A 20,982-nucleotide genomic window follows, 5' to 3' on the forward strand; every position below is an offset into this window, starting at 1 on the left:
GGCCACCACGATCTTTCAACGAAACATGGAAAGTCTCCTCAAGTCGATTCCAAGGAAGGTGGTTTTTCAAGACGACATCCTCATCACGGGTTGCGATACTGAAGAACACCTCCACAACCTGGAGGAGGTGCTACGCAGACTGGACCGGGTAGGTCTGCGACTGAAAAAGGCAAAGTGCATCTTCCTAGCTCCAGAGGTAGAATTCCTGGGGATGAGAGTAGCAACAGATGGGATCAGACCTACTGCGTCCAAAATGGAAGCGATCCAGAGAGCACCCAGACCCCGTAACACAACGGAGCTGCGTTCGTTCCTGGGGCTCCTGAACTATTTTGGTAACTTTCTTCCCAAATTGAGCACGCTGCTAGAGCCACTACATGTGCTCCTACGCAAAGGTTGCGAATCGGCCTGGGGGTACAGCCAGGAAAGGGCTTTTGATGGAGCATAACAAATTGCGTGCTCTAACAACCTGTTAACGCTGTATGACCCATGTAAGAAACTTGTTTTAACGTGCGATGTGTCATCCTATGGGGTCGGGTGTGTGTTGCTGCATGTTAATGCCAAGGGTCAGTTACAGCCGGTAGCTTATGCCTCCAGAAGTCTGTCCCAGGCAGAAAGGGGCTACGGGATGGTAGAAAAGGAAGCGCTTGCATGTGTATATGCAGTAAAAAAAATGCACCAGTACCCATTTGGCAGGAAATCTGAGCTGCAGACAGATCACAAACCCCTAATGTACCTTTTGGCTGACATCAAGGCCATAAATGCAAATGCGTCGGCCCGCATACAGAGGTGGGCACTCACGTTAGCCGCCTATGACTATATAATTCGGCACAGACTGGGCACTGAAAACTGTGCCGATGCACTCAGCAGGTTCCCACTAGCCACCACCAAAGGAGCAACCGAGCATGCTGTTGAGATAGTCATGGCTGTTGAAGCTTTCGAAAGTGAAGGCTGACCCGTGACAGCCCGTCAGATCAAGGTCTGGACAAATAGAGACCCGCTACTGTCTTTTGTCAAGAAATATGTCCTGAATGGGGACTGGGCAGCCATGTACGGGGCATCCCCTGAGGAATTTAAACCATTTCACAGGCGCAAGGCTGAACTCTCGATTCAGGCCGATTGCTTACTATGAGGAAACCGAGTAGTCATGCCCCAGATGGGCAGAGAGGCGTTCATCCGAGAACTCCACAATGAGCACCCGGGCATGGTCATGATGAAGGCAATTGCCAGGTCACACGTTTGGTGACCAGGGATAGATGCAGTCCTGGAACTTTGTGTTCACAGGTGCAACACGTGTGCCCAGCTGGGCAATGCACCCAGGGAAGCCCCCCTTAGCCCTTGGTCCTGGCTCACCAAGCCATGGTCACACATCCATGTGAACTATGCAGGTCCTTTCATGGGAAAAATGTTTTGGGTTGTAGTAGACGCCTACTCCAAATGGATTGAGTGTGACTTTCTCAATTCAAGCACATCCTCTGCCACGGTAGAAAGTCTACGGGCAATGTTCGCCGCCCATGGTCTACCAGACGTCTTGGTCAGCGACAATGGCCCGTGCTTTACAAGCATTGAATTCCAGGACTTCATGGCAGGAAATGGTATCAACCATGTCAGAATGGCACCGTTCAAGCCGGCCTGAAATGGCCAGGCGGAACGAGCAGTGCAGATAATCAAACAGGGGATGCTCAGAATCCAAGGGGGTTCCCTACAAAGCCGCTTATCTCGCCTCCTGTTGGCCAATAGATTCCGACCACACTCGCTCACAGGGGTTCCACCCGCAGAGCTGCTAATGAAAAGGACGCTCAAAACCAGGTTATCCCTTATACACCCCACCATGAAAGAAATTGTTGAGAGCAGGCGCCGGTCACAATGTCACTCCCATGACGGGAATGCGAGGGCGCGATGTATTGATGTCAATGACCCTGTCTTTGTCCTCAACTACGCTGCAGGGCCCAAATGGCTCGCAGGCACTGTGATTGCCAAAGAGGGGAATAGGATTCTGGTAGTTAAACTTATCAATGGACAAATTTGCCACAAACACGTGGATCAAACAAAAAGGAGGTTCAGCAACCCCATAGAAGAAGCAGAGGAAGAACACGATGTAGAGTTCACTCCACCACAGGTGACCGAACACCGGAACCAAGTGGAGGAGAGCCCAGTCACTGTGGGCAGTCCGGACAGGCCTGAGGCACCGCAAACAGCAGACACTCAGGCTAGCGCCCAACAACCGGAGCCCCAACTCAGGCGCTCTACAGGGAGCGTAAACACCAGAGAGACTTAACCTGTGATCCCAATAAACTTTGCCGGGGAGGTGATGTAATGTATTCAACTGTCATTGCAATCCATGTATAAACTGACCTAAGTTGTATTCCGTGAGAACACTGACCACTAGGTGGTGAACTTGTGAGAGACACTCCTAACCTAGCCTGAAGGTTGGCATGCAGGTACAGCAGGCGGTTAAGAAAGCAAATGGCATGTTGGCCTTCATAGCGAGGGGATTTGAGTACAGGGGCAGGGAGGTGTTGCTACAGTTGTACAGGGCCTTGGTGAGGCCACACCTGGAGTATTGTGTACAGTTTTGGTCTCCTAACTTGAGGAAGGACATTCTTGCTATTGAGGGAGTGCAGCGAAGATTCACCAGACTGATTCCCGGGATGGTGGGACTGACCTATCAAGAAAGACTGGATCAACTGGGCTTGTATTCACTGGAGTTCAGAAGAGTGAGAGGGGACCTCATAGAAACGTTTAAAATTCTGACGGGTTTGGACAGGTTGGATGCCAGAAGAATGTTCCCAATGTTGGGGAAGTCCAGAGCCAGGGGTCACAGTCTAAGGATAAGGGGTAAGCCATTTAGGACCGAGATGAGGAGAAACTTCTTCACCCAGAGAGTGGTGAACCTGTGGAATTCTCTACCACAGAAAGTAGTTGAGGCCAATTCACTAAATATATTCAAAAGGGAGTTAGATGAAGTCCTTACTACTCGGGGGATCAAGGGGTATGGCGTGAAAGCAGGAATGTGGTACTGAAGTTTCATGTTCAGCCATGAACTCATTGAATGGCGGTGCAGGCTAGAAGGGCTGAATGGCCTGCTCCTGCACCTATTTTCTATGTTTCTATGTTTCTATGTTTCAGGTATAAAAGGGGAAGCTCCACCCATCTTCTCCACTTCAGTGCTGGATAATAAAGGTTACTGGTCACAGAGTGACCTTCTCGCTAGTATAGGCCTCGTGTGCATTTGTACTGTATAGTAAGGACATATTAATTTTTAATTTTTTTAATTTTTGAAGGCAGTTCCCCTTTAAGAGACCGTACTGCTTTCAAAAAAGACAGCCTTGTTTTAAGAGAAGACTGTTCTTGCTGCAATGACGCTACTGCCATACTACATTGGGCCTTCTGCTGAGGCTCCCACCACAAAAAACAGCCTTGCAGTGTTTAGCACTGCGCTAAAGTTAATTAGGAAGCAGTACCAATACACCGCCGCTGCCAGCGCCAGTAATTTCGGCGGCCATTATCTAAGGCTCATAATGCCACTGGCAGATTTACAGTGCTCTCAAATTTATAGACCACAGTCATTCATCAGCACATTGTAAAAGAAACTGATTTTTATTGCAAACATATAAACAAACAAGCAGTTTTCTGATAAATTGTATGATAAAGAATCATTCCCACCATTCCTTGCAACCCTTTTATGGGAGTGGAACTCTAACTTGCTATGACCAACAAGTTTCTACCTTAAATAATCCTATCATAGAAATTTACAGCACAGAAGGAGGCCATTCGGCCCATCATGACTGTGCCGGCCAAAAAAAAGCCATACAGCGAAATCCCACTTCCCAGCTCTTGGTCCGTAGCCTTGTAATTACAGCACTTTAACTTCATGTCCAAGTACTTTTTAACTGCATTGAGAGTTTCTGCCTCAACCACCCTTTCAAGCAGTGAGTTCCAGACCCCCACCACTCTCTAGGTGAAAAAAGTTCTCCTCAACTCCCCTCTGATCCTTCTACCAATAACTTTAAATCTATGCCGCTTGATTATTGACCTCTCTGCTGAGGGAAATAGGTCCTTCCTATCCATTGTATCTCAGCCCCTCATAATTTTATACACCTTAATTAAGCCTCGCCTCAACCAAAGAAAACAACCTCAGCCATCTAATCTTTCCTCATAGCTAAAATTCTCCAGTCCTGGCAACATCCTCATAAATCTCCTCTGTACCCTCTCTCATGTAATCACATCTTTCCTGTAATCTGATGACCAGAACTGTATGCAGTACTCTAGCTGTGACCTAGCTCGTGCTTTATACAGTTCAAGCATAACCTCCCTGCTCTTGTATTCTATGCCTCGGCTAATAAAAGAAAGTATCCCGTATGCTTTCTTAACTTATCTACCTGCTGTGCTTCCCTCAGGGCTCTGTGGACATGCACTCCAAAGTCCTTCTGTTCCTCTACACTTCTCAATATCCTAGCATTTATTGTATATATCCATGCCTTGTTAGCCCTCCCCAAATGCATTACCTCACACTTTTCCAGATTGAATTCCATTTCCCACTTTTCTGCCACCTGACCAGTCCATTGATATCTTCCTGCAGTGTACAGCTTTCTTCCTGACTATCAACCAATTTTTGTAACATCTGAAAACTTCTTAATCATGACCCCTACATTGAAGTCTAACTCAGTGATATATACCACAAAAAGCAAGGGACCAAGTACTGAGCCCTGTGGAACCTCACTGGAAACAGCCTTCCAGTCATAAAAACACCCGTCAATGATTACTAGACCTGTCCTCTTCTCCCACCTCCAGTCTTAATTTATAGGATATATAGAAGAGACACATTGGCACGAAGGAAGGGTGGGTGTTAGCGTAGAAAGGACATATCAAAGTACTGACCATGTTGCCATTTGTGATTCAGAAATTGAACTGATTTCACAACTGACCAGGTCATAGTTTTTCTGGGAATTCTGTCACCAGTGTTATTGATGCCAGACTTTAATAAGAATGTTACTGGTGCTGTTATTTCCAAGAATGTTGCTATTGAAATGATTTCCATTAATGACCAGTTTTTCTGAAACTTTGAGTTACATAAAGTTCCTATAGCCTTGTGATCTCCACTCTTAAATAAAAGTTTCTACAGCTTTTTTCCTTAGCAGCATTCTCAAATATATCAGCCCAATCTTCATGTAGGACAACTGTATTAATACACAGCTGACCATTGTTGCACTGGTCTGTATCTATTTCCAGGCTCAGCCTCATTTATACAGAGTACAGAAACTCCAGCTGTCAGAAACACCTTTCATTGGGTACTGCATCAGTTTAAACAGCACAAAGCTGTTTCTGTGCGAAAGGCATAATCAGGGAAGCACTAACAATGGAGGAATGTCACCAACTTGTAGAAGTAGCAGAGCTCCACATTTCCTGAAAGGTCATGGAGATCTTCATGGAGCATGTACACCAGAAGAAAGCATTAGAGATGGTCACTAAGTTATCCTGCACTTCTGGCCAATTCTGGCCTCTTCAGCATCCCCAATTTTAATTGCTCCACCATTGGCTGCCGTGCCTTCAGCTGCTTAGGTCCTAAGCTCTGGAAATCCATCCCTAAATCTCTCCGCCTCTCTACCTCTTTTAACTCCTTTAAGACGCTCCTTAAAATCTACCCCTTTCTGCCCTAATATCTCCTTATGTGGCTTGATGTCAAATTTTGTTTGATAATGCTCCTGTGAAGTGCCTTCGGATGTTTTACCACATTAAAGGCACTATACAAATACAAGTTGTTGTTGGATCCTGACACAATTGGTGATATGTAACAAATGCAAATAGCAGCACTCAGTGGTTTCAGATGTAGTGCCATAAAAAGTTTAATGATTTCATCATGTGTGCAAAGATAGGAGACTCCACCATGACTTCATAACAGCGATGTATATGATACATGGCATGTACAGTAACCTCACAGTTACAAGTCTTACAGTACCTTTAACACTTCCATTAAACACCCTTCCTGAGCATCCTTAATATAAAAACAAATAGCAAGAGTTTCTATAGGTATATAAAAAGGAAAAGAGTGGCTAAAGTGAATGTTGGTCCCTTAGAGGACGAGACCGGGGAATAATAATGGGGAACATGAAGATGGTAGAAACTCTGAACAAATATTTTGTATCAATCCTTACGGTAGAGGACACTAACAAAATTCCAACAGTGGATAGTCAAGGGGCTATAGGGGGGGGAAGAACTTAACACAATCACAATCACTAAGGAGGTGGTACTCAGTAAGATAATAGGACCAAAGGCAGATAAATCTCCTAGACCTGATGACTTGTATCCTAGTGTCTTAAGAGAAGTAGCGACAGGGATTCTGGATGCATTGATTGTAATTGACCAAAATTCCCTGGACCAAAACCATTGGCGAAACTTCCGGCTAGATGCTAAATCTTGGGCGCCCTGTTTGACGCCCAGAAACACCTTTTTGCGCCCTGCCAAGGCGCAAAATGGGGCACACATTAACTAAAAATCTAGCCCTTTGGGTTTCAATATACAACATGTTCTCTCTTCCTCCTTTGACAGGCTTGCCGATCCAATAGAAGGGACTATTGGTAAGGATTTCATCTATTTCGTGTTGTCTTTGGGTCTGCAACAATGCATATCAATGGAGATGCTGAGGCTGTGTCCAGTGGCATGAGTATGTGTGGAATAGGTATGGGGGATGCTGCTGTCTCTCAAAATGACAACAACTCCAAATCCATTATCAACCCCCCTCCCACTGCACATGTGAGAAGAACTGCAAAGCTTTGCTTCCCCTACTGATTCAGGGCCATTTCAGGTCCCTGCTCACAGATGTCTATTCCTGGAACCTCTCTTGGACATACAACACCCTGCCATCTCACATACTCCTGCCATCGGGAAAGCACATACAAAGAGTGCAAGATTAGAATCCATAACACAACACTGTGTCAAAAAGTTCAAGCATCATGCTACTAATAAGGCACACAATTCACAGGTCATGCAATAAAAATTGCTTATCCCCAAGTTATACCATATCCAGAGTGTTCTTGTTATGGTGTTGGATACTGTATTAGCAGGTGATATTTGGTTCTTCAATATGAACTGAAGGCAATGTAGGTGAAGACTCATTTCTTGAGGGCATTTCAAAGATGTAGGAATAACTGTTATGCCATGGGTGAAGGAGGTAATTAGAAGACAACATTATCAATAAAAGCTTGTTGAATGTCTCTAGCCTCTAACGAAGGTAGTTTTGCATCTGTAGCTTCAAACCTTTAAGACTGATCTTCTTTGTCTCTTTGCTGCTGTTCATTGCTCCTTGGTGAGTCCTAATTGTACTGCAAAGTTGTGCAGCATGCAGCAGTCTATGATGATGCAGCAGACTTTGGTTGCACTGTAATGTAGTACCTCCCCCCCCGCCATTGATCAGCCTCAGCATTTCTGCTTTAACATACCTGCGATGTCTGCAAGTGCTGTAAGCTTGTAATGCTTGTAGCTCCATACTGTGGATGTGGACGTATTGTGTACTACAACTGCAGAGTTATGATAAACAGAACCAGTTCTTTCGGAAAGATAGACAAGAGGGGAAGGGAGGCAGGTACCTCTGTTAATGAAGGATGATATCAGGGCAGTTGTGAAAGACGATATTGGCTCTAATGAACAAAATGTTGAATCATTGTGGGTGGAGTTTAGAGTTTGGGCCCAAGTTTCCTCACGCGCCTAGAACGGCGCAGTCCCGACCTGGACGCCCGTTTTTCGCACCACAAAGTGCGCCTAAAAAAATCCTCGGTATTCTCCATCTACTTGCAGGTCCTCTGGCCCTCAGCGCAGCCAGCACGAGCTATGGGGGGGCGGAGCCAGGTCCCTGCGCTGAAAACAGTGCCGGGACCTCTGCACATGCGCGCTACAGTGGGCACGCAAGTGCAGTAGCTCCAGGCGCCGAACTGTGTGGGAGGGGCCCGAAGCACGCAGCCCCTAGCCCTGGCTGAATGGCCTCACTGGGGCTGCGTGAATAAGGCTCCTCCCACAGCCAGCTCCTGCTCCCCCCCCGCCCTGCCTCCGGACCAGACCAGACCAGACCCGATACCCGCTTTCCCCCCCCCCACCCTCCCTGCCTCCGGACCAGACCCAACACTCGCTCCCCCCACCCCCGACTGACCCGCGCTCCTGTTCGTTTTCTCTCTCTCTCCCTCTCCGAACCTCCCCTCTCTGAACCTCCCCTCCCCGAACCTCCCCTCCCCACCTGTAAATCTGGTGCTGGGGACGGGCCCTGCCCGAAGTCTCGGGCTGGCCCGTTCAGCCTTCGGTCCTGAAAGGCCTGCCTGAAGCACTTTCACACAGGTAGGAAGATGGTTTATTTAATCTTTTCTTTGCTTATAAATGTTTATTCAGGTTGGATTTATTTGTATAATATTTGTATGAGTATAAATAAGGATTTATTATAGAATTTAATGACTTCCCTTCTCCCCCCCCCCCCTCGTTCTGGACGCCTGATTTGTAACCTGCGCCTGATTTTTTTTTTTAATGTGTAGAACAGGTTTTTTCAGTTCTACAAAAATCTTCACTTGCTCCATTGAACTTTAGTTTGGAGTACGTTTTCACTGTGGAAACTTTCAAATCTGGCATCAGTGGTCGGACACGCCCCCTTTTGAAGAAAAAATTCTGTTCCAAAGTAGAACTGTTCTACCTGACTAGAACTGCAGAAAAAAAAGTGGAGAATTGCGATTTCTAAGATAGTCCGTTCTCCACCAGTTGCTCCTAAAAATCAGACGCAAATCATGTGGAAACTTGGGCCCATAGTAAGGGGAAAAAGTCACTGGTGGGCGTAGTTTATAGGCCGCCAAATAATAACTTCACGGTGGGGCGGACAATAATCAGGGGAATAATGGAGGCATGTGAAAAAGCAACGGCAGTAATCATGGGGATTTTAACCTACATATGGATTGGTCAAATCAAATCGCACGGGGTAGCCTTGAGGAGGAATTCATAGAATGCATACGGGATTTCTTAGAGCAGTATGTTACAGAACCTACAAGGGAGCAAGCTATCTTAGATCTGGTCCTGTGTAATGAGACAGGAATAATAAACGATCTCCTAGTAAAAGATCCTCTCGGAATGAGTGATCACAGTATGGTTGAATTTGTAATACAGATTGAGGGTGAGGAAGTAGTGTCTCAAACGAGCGTACTATGCTTAAACAAAGGGACTACAGTGGGATGAGGGCAGAATTGGCTAAAGTAGACTGGGAACACAGATTAAACTGCGGCACAATTGTGGAACAGAGGAGGACTTTTAAGGAGCTCTTTCATAGTGCTCAACAAAAATATATTCCAGTGATAAAGGGCGGTAAGAGAAGGGATAACCAGCCGTGGATAACCAAGGAAATAAAGGAGAGTATCAAATTAAAAACCAATGCGTATAAGGTGGCCAAGGTTAGTGGGAAACTAGAAGATTGGGAAAATTTTAAACGACAGCAAAGAATGACTAAGAAAGCAATAAAGAAAGGAAAGATAGATTACGAAAGTAAACTTGCCCAAAACATAAAAACAGATAGTAAAAGCTTTTACCAATATATAAAACGGAAAAGAGTGACTAAAGTAAATGTTGGTCCCTTAGAAGATGAGAAGGGGGATTTAATAATGGGAAATGTGGAAATGGCTGAGACCTGAAACAATTATTTTGCTTCGGTCTTCACAGTGGAAGACACAAAAACCATGCCAAAAATTGCTGGTCACGGGAATGTGGGAAGGGAGGACCTTGAGACAATCACTATCACTAGGGAGGTAGTGCTGGACAGGCTAATGGGACTCAAGGTCCTGATGAAATGCATCCCAGGGTATTAAAAGAGATGGCGGAAGTTATAGCAGATGCATTCGTTATAATCTACCAAAATTCTCTGGACTCTGGGGAGGTACCATCGGATTGGAAAGCAGCTAATGTAACGCCTCTGTTTAAAAAAGGGGGCAGACAAAAGGCAGGTAACTATAGGCCGGTTAGTTTAACATCTGTAGTGGGGAAAATGCTTGAAGCTATCATTAAGGAAGAAATAGCGGGACATCTAGCTCGGAATAGTGCAATCAAGCAGACACAACATGGATTCATGAAGGGGAAATCATGTTTAACTAATTTACTGGAATTCTTTGAGGATATATAACGAGCATGGTGGATAGAGGTGTACCGATGGATGTGGTGTATTTAGATTTCCAAAAGGCATTCGATAAGGTGCCACGCAAAAGGTTACTGCAGAAGATAAAGGTACATGGAGTCAGAGGAAATGTATTAGCATGGATAGAGAATTGGCTGGAGAACAGAAAGCAGAGAGTCGGGATAAATGGGTCCTTTTCGGGTTGGAAATCGGTGGTTAGTGGTTTGCCGCAGGGATTGTAAACAACTGTTTACAATATACATAGATGACCTGGAAGAGGGGACGGAGTGTAATGTAACAAAATTTGCAGATGACACAAAGATTAGTGGGGAAGCGGGTTGTGTAGAGGACACAGAGAGGCTGCAGAGAGATTTAGATAGGTTAAGCGAATGGGCTAAGGTTTGGCAGATGGAATACAATGTCGGAAAATGTAAGGCCATCCACCTTGGAAAAAAAATCAGTCAAAGGGAATATTATTTGAATGGGGAGAAATTACAACATGCTGCGGTGCAGAGGGACCTGGGGGTCCTTGTGCATGAATCCCAAAAGGTTAGTTTGCAGGTGTAGCAGGTAATCAGGAAGGTGAATGGAATGTTGGCCTTCATTGCGAGAGGGATGGAGTGCAATAGCAGGGAGGTCCTGCTGCAACTGTACAGGGTATTGGTGAGACCGCACCTGGAGTACTGCGTGCAGTTTTGGTCACCTTACTTAAGGAAGGATATACTAGCTTTGGAGGGGGTACAGAGACGATTCACTAGGCTGATTCCGGAGATGAGGGGGTTACCTTAGGATGATAGGTTGAGTAGACTGGGTTTTTACTCGTTGGAGTTCAGAAGGATGAGGGGTGATCTTATAGAAACATTTAAAATAATGAAAGGGATAGACAGGATAGAGGCAGAGAGGTTGTTTCCACTGGTCGGGGAGACTAGAACTAGGGGGCACAGCCTCGAAATACGGAGGAGCCAATTTAAAACTGAGTTGAGAAGGAATTTCTTCTCCCAGAGGGTTGTGAATCTGTGGAATTCTCTGCCCAAGGAAGCAGTTGAGGCTAGCTCATTGAATGTATTCAAATCACAGATAGATAGATTTTTAACCAATAAGGGAATTAAGGGTTATGGGGAGCGGGCGGGTAAGTGGAGCTGAGTCCACGGCCAGATCAGCCATGACCTTGTTGAATGGCGGAGCAGGCTCGAGGGGCTAGATGGCCTACTCCTGTTCCATGTTCTTATGTTCTTATGTTCTTATTAATGTTGGGGAAGTCCAGAACCAGGGGTCACAGTCTAAGGATAAGGGGTAAGCCATTTAGGACCGAGATGAGGAGAGACTTCTTCACCCAGAGAGTGGTGAACCTGTGGAATTCTCTACCACAGAAAGTTGTTGAGGCCAATTCACTAAATATATTCAAAAAGGAGTTAGATGTAGTCCTTACTACTAGGGGGATGAAGGGGTATGGCGAGAAAGCAGGAATGGGGTACTGAAGTTGCATCTTCAGCCATGAACTCATTGAATGGTGGTGCAGGCTCAAAGGGTCAAATGGCCTACTCCTGCATTTATTTTCTATGTTTCTATGTTTCTATTTCTGGTAGCTTCCGGACAGAGAGCCTGCCATCTTAAGAGCTGTGTGTGTGTGCTCTGTGAAGGTATGACAGTTGGCGACTGAGGATGGAGATTTTTCGGATGTTTAAAGCTTAAATTTTGTTGGTGAAGGATTCAGCCAGCTGACAGAAGACTTTGGAAGTTTCTGTCTTTGAAAAAAAAAGCTACAAAATCCGAGGTAAATTACAGCACACGGTGAGAACAGCTAGAGATTAAATATGGCAGGTGTAATCGGATATTTGGGTGAATATAGACATGACCAGGAACGTTTTAAAGCGTATGTGGATTGGCTAGAAATGTATTTCACTGCAAATAACATAATCGAAGTTCCAGACAATGCAGTCCAAAACCAGGCTGTATTGGAACGGAAGAAAGCGATTTTCTTATCAGTGGCAGGTCCGACATTGTACGAAACCCTTGTAAATCTGCTTGTGCCTGACGAGCCAAAGGACACGATGCTTGAAGAGATTTTAACGAAGCTGGAGCAGCATTATAACCCCAAACCATTAGAAATTGCTGAAAGCTATCGTTTTCAGGATTCAGAATTAAAGGTTGATGAAAGTATCAATGATTATATCATAGCATTAAAAAATCTATCGATGCACTGTAATTTTTGAAACTTTCAAAACCAAGCATTCCGGGATCGTTTTGTTTGTGGGGTGAAAAATGATGCGATCAGAAGGAAGTTATTGACGACGGATGACTTGACTTTTGAGATTGCTTGCCAGACTGCGAGGTCGATGAGCATGGCCGAACAATATTCCCGAGAATTAAATAATGATTACGGTCGTCAGTCAACTGAGCTAAATCACCTGCAGGTTCAAAGTAAAAGACAGGCAGGGCCGAAAGTCTCAGAAACTGGAAATTCTAACAGAGCGTCAAAGTCGTGCTATAGGTGACTGGGACAACACATTGCTCAAAGTTGTCCATACGTGAAGGCAGAGTGTTTCTTCTACAGAAAGACTGGGCATCTTGCGAAGGCATGCCGACTGAAGGGTAAACCAGCTTTTAAAGCTATGAGTCCACCGTTCAAAGCTATGAGTAGTAATCCAAAGAGACTGCATGGCTTGGAAGAACAATAGCAGGATGAGGAGATGTTAGAATTACACGTCATCAGGAGCATGAGGTTAACGTACAGCGACTCGGAAGCATCAAAATCCACATAGATGTAGTTGTAGGGCACTTTCAAAGGCAAAGGCACCTGCTGAATATATGTATGCATGTATGTGTAAAATGGTAGCCAGATATAAAATGGCTGCCAGAGATTCCGCAAAGCACTAGGGGAATTCAGCTAACAGTTAGCTTGACTACATTTTTGGGTAGCTGATGACATTGCAGTTCTATGTACAGGAACACTGGAAAGGGCGAGCTCAGCAGAACATCCTTAATCAACAAACCACAGACAAGATGTCCTAGCAGTATACTGAACAAAGAAATTCCTGTGACTGTGTAAGGATAAGGAGGTTAGGCGCAAGCAGAACCCAAGGACAGTAGAGATAGGGGGTCTGGAGAATATCACGAGGCCATGAATAAGTCCCAGCTAAAACATGAGATGATCACGCAGTCCCCTGGTGCCTGGGAGCCAATTCCATTGGCCCAGTGGAATCGATTTGTAATTTATAGGCGTTATGATTGGATTGTGGCCAGCCGACATGGGCTGAGTAATTGTAATGAACTATTGTAAAACATATAAATATCGATGAATTTCTTTGTTCGGTGGAGTGGAGTGCCTGGAGTTGGACCAGAGGCTCTCTTCCCGCCGGCGTAATAAAGGCCGTTTTGATGTTGGAACCGACCCAGAGTGTCGAGTGATTCTTCCGGGAAAACATTCGCGCTAACAGATGTTGCGGGATTCAAGATACCAATGGAAATTGACACGGGTGCCTCTGTAAGTGTAGTACCGGAGTCACTATGTCGCAACAAATTGCGTGATTTCCAACTGGAGAAATCCAAGTTAGAGCTGCGAGGCTACTCGGGAGAGAAAATTCCTGTAGTAGGCCATATCACCGTACCGGTGAAATATAAAGATCAATTTCAGAACTTGCCTCTAATAATAGTGAAAGGAGACAAGACTGCTTTACCAGGAAGAAATTGGTTGAGCTCACTGAAGCTGGATTGGAGTAAGATTTTCTCGGTGGAAGCGAGATTTTCATCAATGGATGAGGTTATCAAGCAGTATCCAAAGGTGTTCTGCAAAATGGGCAGTCCGACCCAAGGCTTCAAGGCGAGTGTCAGGGTACAGAAGGATGCTAGATCGGTTTACTACAAGCCAAGTTCCATACCATATGCACTCAAGGAGAAAGTTGAGCAAGAACTAAAAAGACTAGAGACTGAGAACATTATTTGTAAGGTAGAACATTATTTGTAAGGTAGACAAAGATGGTTTACATCCGACCAAGGAAAAATTTGATGCAATTAGAAATGCACCCACTCCCAGGAATGTCACTGAACTTCGTTCATTCTTGGGTCTTTTGAACTATTATGGGAAGTTCCTGCCAAATTTGGCATCCACTGAATGAACTTTTGAAAAAACAGGTCCAGTGGAAGTGGTCAAAAGAATGCGAAACAGCGTTCAAGGAGTGTAAAAATAAATTGGTAGAGAGCACCATGTTAGTTCACTATGGCATATCTAAGGAGATTAAACTAGCATGTGATGCCTCTCCGTATGGAGTTGGGGCAGTAATCTCTCATGTATTAAGTAGTGGGGAGGAGACCAATTGCTTTTGCTTCAAGCAGTCTCAGTGCCAGTGAGAGAAATTATGCGCAAATTGAAAGGGAAGCTTTAGCATTCATTTTTGGGGTCAAGAAGTTTCACAAATACTTGTATGGTCGTAAGTTTACCATCGTTACAGACCATAAGCCCCGAACAGCAATCATCCACCCAAAGTCCCCAGTTCCAACATTAGCTGTAGCCTGAATGCAGAGATGGGCTTTGATTTTGGCAGCATATACATATGATATTGAATACAGACGATCAGCAGATCACAGTAATGCTGATGCAATGTCTAGTTTGCCTTCCTCATCACAGGGTACAGCCGATAGGGAAGAAGTGTTTTATTTTTCATACATTGATGAACTGCCAGTCACAGCTGGGGAGATTGGTAGAGCAACCAAACGTGACCCCGTGATGTCAAAGGTGTATGAGTATATTCCAAACATGGTCAAACCAGGTAACAGACAAAGATACACATCCATTCTTCATTCGTAGGAATGAATTATCAGTAGATAAAGGTTGTATCATGTGGGGTGCAAGAGTGGTTATACCAAAGAAATTCAGGTCCAAATTATTAGGAGACCTCCATGACCAGCACCTAGGAATGTGCTTTACCAAGAGTTTTGCACGGTTATTTATGGTGGCCAGGTCTTGATAAAGATATAGAGTACATTGTGAGTCAGTGTACGACATGTCAATCGGTAAGCAAGCAACCACCACAGTACCATTACAGACATGGAAATGGCCTCCCAGGATGTGGCAAAGGCTACATATTGATTTTGCTGAGTTAGATGGACAATAATTGTTCATAGTAATTGATAGCCATTCAAAGTGGGTTGAGGTGTTTCCAATGTGGAAAAGAGCAACAAGTAAAACATTGGACATTTTACAGAAATTATTTTCTGCATTTGGCCTCCCTGAACAAATTGTTTCGGATAATGGACCATAATTTAGTTCAGAAGAATTTGCACAATTCACAAGCAAAAATGGTGTGAAACATACCAAGGTTCCACCATACCACCCTGCTTCGAATGGTGCAGCAGAGCGCACTGTACAAATTGTCAACGTGCCCTCATAAAACAAATATTAGATCCAAATCCAAGAAAACGACAGTTGTCATTGGATCACAAATTGGCTAATTTTTTGATTACATATCGAAATACTCCTCATACAACTACTGGTAGAACGCCAGCGGAGTTGTTTCTCAAACGACAGCCACGAACCAGATTCTCATTGTTAAAGCCAAATTTGGCACAGTCTGTAGAAGAGACACAAATTAGACAAAAAGAGAATCATGTTAAAGGGAGACTAAAAGAGAGAAGAGTGAAATTAAACCAGAAGGAGAGTGTGAAGAACCATCACCATAAAGGGTTAAAGTGGTTACCAGGAAGAGTGGTGAAGATGTGGTCCTCGCACATATTTGGTAAAGATGTTTGATAATGGACAGGTTAGGTTTGTCCATATTGATCATATTTTACCTACAGGCATGGAAGGAGTTGAAGGTGGGAATGATTCAATTATTTCTGACTCATCAGATAGTTTTGATATACCAATAGCAAATCCTAAATCCAATGTACTGGAAACAAATCCAGGAGAGAATCAGAATGAAAGTCTGAGTCCAAGTCAGGGAAACAAAGAGCCTGAAGTTAGAGTGAGTGCAAATGAAAATCAAGGAAATTCCATGGAGGAAAATGTTCCTCAGGATGAGCCTCAATTGAGTGTGAAATCAACACCATGTTTGGAAGGTTCTGTTCGAGAGCGAAGGTATCCTCTTCGAAACAGAAAACAAGTGGTAAAGTCAAATTTGTAAATATGTATAAAAATGAAGTTATTTATGATGTTTGTTATGATGGCTTTTTCATTAAGGAGGGAGAAGTGTGATGTCTGTAAGTGCTGTAAGCTTGTAGCGCCATACTGTGGATGTGGACGTATTGTGTACTGCAGCTGCAGAGTTATAATAAACAGAACCAGTTCTTTCTGGTAGCTTCCTGACAGAGAGCCTGGCATCTTAAGAGCTGTGTGTGTGTGCTCTGTGAAGATATGACAATATCTATGCTAAATTCAACAATGACTCTGAGCAATGAATGGATCTCTTTATAGGAGATGTGTATGTTGCTGCCATAGAGGTGCCATGAGCTAGGGCTGCAGAGAGTAGCCATGTCTCCAAGAAGCCAATCTTGCATTTTTCTCTCTAGGTCAAACAGGTCAAGTTTCACTGAGGAGTCCCTTTTATACAATCTGAAACAAGGAAAATATAGATCTATATTTAAACTTACCTTTATTAAAACAATGATAACTGAGCTATCCAATTTTGCCCTCTTTCTTTTTGTTGCCAACTTTCTACCGTTCCCTTCTCTCATCGGCTTTAAAGGCATCGACTCTTTGCTGAGGTCATTTCACAGGGGCAAATTGCCTTTAAATGCAAGTGGCCATGTGTGAACATTCTCAATAAGCGGGTCAGGCTAAATGATCACAAGAGACATTACAGACAAGGAAAATTCTCTCCCAACACACACACACACACATTATGAGGCCGAATTTGGGCAAGGCCTCCGCCCACCCAAGTGTAGCCCAAAGTGCCATCGATGGCCGCCGAGGAACCGGATGGTACTTTCGGCGGGGTTTTCATCACCGAGCTCCCTCGAAGTTCGGCAGGCAGCAAATGAATGACATATGCCGCCAATCTGGGTGGCTGCGGGCGGGAAGTCTCATTCATGGCGCCAATGCCACCAAAGATGGAGTCGAGCCCACGGAGGTTCGAAGACCTAAAAATAAAAATCATCAACAACAAAAAAGAAACCTCTGAGGACCATCAGGAAACCCCATCTGGGTAAGTACCTGTAAAGAAATAATAAAAAAACATTCCACTTACCTTTTTTTACAGGATTTTGACACTTACCATTGAGGGCAGAGCAGCCTCCACACAGCGATCCACCGCCATCCTGCCGCCGACTCCCGCCCGCATGGAATGGCATCTCTGTGGGCGGGAGTGCACTAACGTGCATCGGTTGTCCGCTGACGTCAGCGGGCACTTCCCGGCGGCTCTCCCCACCCGCCAGCTCAAGGCCACGTTGCAAGTGCACTGGATGGTTTGAGCAGAGGAATGTCGGTGACAGTGGGTGGCAATCGGCGGCAGCGGGAGATAAATTGATCAATTTCAGCCCCTATAATTCCAGCAAGCATAACATTCAGGAGTAGAAACACTGGCTGATTTTCTCTTTCCTAACCCAAGTGTGCTGAGTGCAACTTCTGTGTCCCTACCATCCCCATATTAGATCAATTAATTCAGCACGAACTGGGAATAAAACATGGAATCATCGCCAGGCCATAAAATTACGGCTCTATCAGAGGAGCCTCTTCACCAATGCATTTAAGAGAAAACAATTTTCTCATTTTGAAATTGATAGCCAACTCCAAACATTCACCAGTGCAGCTATTCCATTAGATAACAACACAAAGAAGAAATAAACACTAATCATAAAAATAAAGTTGTAAACATTCTAAGCTCCAAAGTGCATTGGAGAAAATAAAAAGATGAAGACCTCGTTCAATAGCCCAATGAAGACCTCGTTCATTAGCCCAATTTTAGTTTGTTTTAGTGGGAGATTGGGGAGCTTGTTTAATATGAAATCACTGTTGCTCTTCCTTAGTTAATTTACCAGATTTTTATATTGTTTGAGCAACACCATATTCCCACAGAAACAACTTCTCATATTTCATCATGATGGCTTGTTCCCACAGTAAATATATTCATGTGGTATAAGTAGATTTTAAGTAAATAACTGGAAACAGAACAGATCATTACTGTGAGAATGTATTATTCCTTCGAGAAGTATATGGAGACTTTGATCAGCATCAGTGCAGGATGGACACCATGGTAACCAGAACTGGTGTGCATGTATGTATCCAAGCAACAACATTCTGCAGTGAATGTTATTCAGTCCCTCTCCATTGTCTGCTGAGCAACTTATTTTAATATATGGGTTTGAATTAAACCTAAACAGTTTGAATACTAATAATAATGGCATTCTTGCAGCTGACTAATAATCGTATGAAATCTAATAAGAACTGTGACGGGCTTAAATTGACTATAAGTTATCTGTGCATCTAGACAGTAGTCCAGAAAATGTCTGTCTTGCATATGATTGAGGGCGCAATGACAATTAAATTGTAAATATTGAATTACCGTACAATGATTGGTGTAATCAATGATACTTGGCATTTACTCACCTTGCTGTTTCTGATAAGTACAACTATGCACATCCATAGAAGGGTGCTGCTATGTAATACTGTACATTTGCTTTAATGAACAACACATTACCTTGCTTTGATTTATTGAGATTAAAAATGCTGCCATGTGTCTAGGATTATTTGTGGGTTCTTTTTATGGTTTGGGCTTTTGCAAAAAAAAAATGTAACTTGTGTACACAACAAGTTCCATAATCAGACTTGTCTACTGTGAAGTGAAACCTGTAAAGCCCTGTCCCCTCAGTACAGATTCACACGAGGCATGTAGTGAAGTCAAGGTCACTCTGGACCTGCACCTTTATTTCACAGCTCTGGAATGCTGCAATTGCCTGAGACCTGTCCTTATATACCTGTCTCTTGCAAGTGCACCCCTGGTGGTAAGGTATGCTGGTGGTTACAGGTCATATCTTATTAGTCATGTATAGCATGTTAGGATACAGTTATATCTAATAATGTAAGATACATGACATCACCCTCCCCCAAGGTCTTATTGTCTTTATAGGTTCAGTCTCTCAGGTGGTCTACACTCACGCGTGGAGCGTCTGAGTTGTGGTTCAGTTGTTTGCCTTGGTGTCTGTTTTTCTTTGGGTGTGGTTGCTGGTATCTTGCCTGGGCTGTCTGTTTCGATTGGTGTGATTGTTGTTGACTCGCCTGGGCTGTCTGTTGGGATTGCCCTTTCCTCAGGTTGTTCCCTCTGTCTGACAACCAGGTGTGGTGCGAGTTCCACATTGTAGTCTGCCTCTGGTTCCGCAGTGTTGTTGGTAAATCTGCTTTTGACTTGGTCTACATGCCTCCGGCAGGTTTTGCCATTGTCCATTTGTACTACCAGTAGCCTGTTTCCTTCCTTGCCCGTTACTGTCCCTGCAAGCCATTTGGGACCTCTGCCATAGTTTAGTACAAACACTTTGTCCCTTATCTCATTCCATCTCCCCCTTGAATTTCTGTCATGGTACTCAGTCAGCTTACGGCGCTTTGCCTCAACAATTTTGTGCATGCCTGGGAGGATTAATGAGAGCCTTGTTTTTAAAGTCCTTTTCATCAACAGTTGCGCGGGGGGATCCCAGTCAGTGAGTGCGGATGAGATCTGTATGCCAGCAGAAGTCGCAACAGGCGACCCTGCAGCGTGGGACCTTGGATTTTAAGCATGCCTTGTTTAATGATTTGCACTGCTCTCTCCGCCTGGCCGTTGGAGGCCGGCTTGAACGGTGCCTTCTTGACGTGATTTATGCCGTGGTCAATTATAAAGTCTTGGAATTCTGCACTGGTGAAGCACGGACCATTGTCACTGACCAATATGTCAGGGATTCCGCACATTGCAAACATGGTTGCGAGGCTCTCCACAGTGGTGGAGGTTGTGCTCGAGTTTATAATGGTGTATTCGATCCACTTTGAAAATGCATCTACAACTACGAGGAACATTTTGCCCATGAATGGGCCCGCATAGTCTATGTGCACCCGCGACCACGGTTTGGTAGGCCAGGGCCAGGGGCTCAGTGGAGCCTCCCTGGGGGCATTGCTGAGTTGGGCACAAATGGTGCACCTTCAGACGCAGAGCTCCAAGTCCGCATCACTACCAGGCCACCAGACGTGGGATCTGGCTATGGCCTTCGTGAGAACGATCCCCGGGTGCTCGTGGTGGAGCTCCCGGACAAATGCCTCTCTGCCTCGCAGAGGCATGACTACTCGGCTGCCCCACATCAGGCAGTCTGCTTGTAGTGATAGCTCATGCATGCGCCTGTGAAAGGGTTTTAATTCCTCGGGGCAGGCATCGCGAGCCTCTGCCCAGTCACCGGTTAGGTCACATCTTTTTACTAAGGATAACGTGGGGTCGCTGGCCGTCCAGGCTCTGATTTGGCGAGCCGTCATGGGCGAACTTGTGGATTCAAAGGCATTGATTGCCATGACTATCTCACTGTCCTGTTCGTCAGACCCTTCCGTGGTCGCCAGGGGTAGCCTGCTGAGCGCGTCGGCACAGTTGTCTGTGCCTGGTCTGTGCCTTATGGTATAGTCGTAGGACGCCAGCATGAGTGCCCACCGTTGAATTCGCGCCGAGGCGTTGGCGTTTATTGCCTTGCTCTCAGATAGGAGGGACGTGAGGGGCTTGTGGTCGGTTTCTAACGCGAACTTGGCCCTGAAAAGGTATTGGTGCATCTTTTAACACCGTACACGCACGCGAGCGCCTCCTTCTCTACCATTCCGTACCCGCGCTCCGCCCGCGAAAGTGACCTGGAGGCATAAGCTATGGGTTGTAATTTGCACTATTGACATGTTGCAAAATGCACCCGACCCCATACGCTGA

The sequence above is a fragment of the Pristiophorus japonicus genome, chromosome 6, assembly GCF_044704955.1.
Source record: "Pristiophorus japonicus isolate sPriJap1 chromosome 6, sPriJap1.hap1, whole genome shotgun sequence".
Classification (NCBI taxonomy): Eukaryota; Metazoa; Chordata; class Chondrichthyes; family Pristiophoridae; genus Pristiophorus; species Pristiophorus japonicus.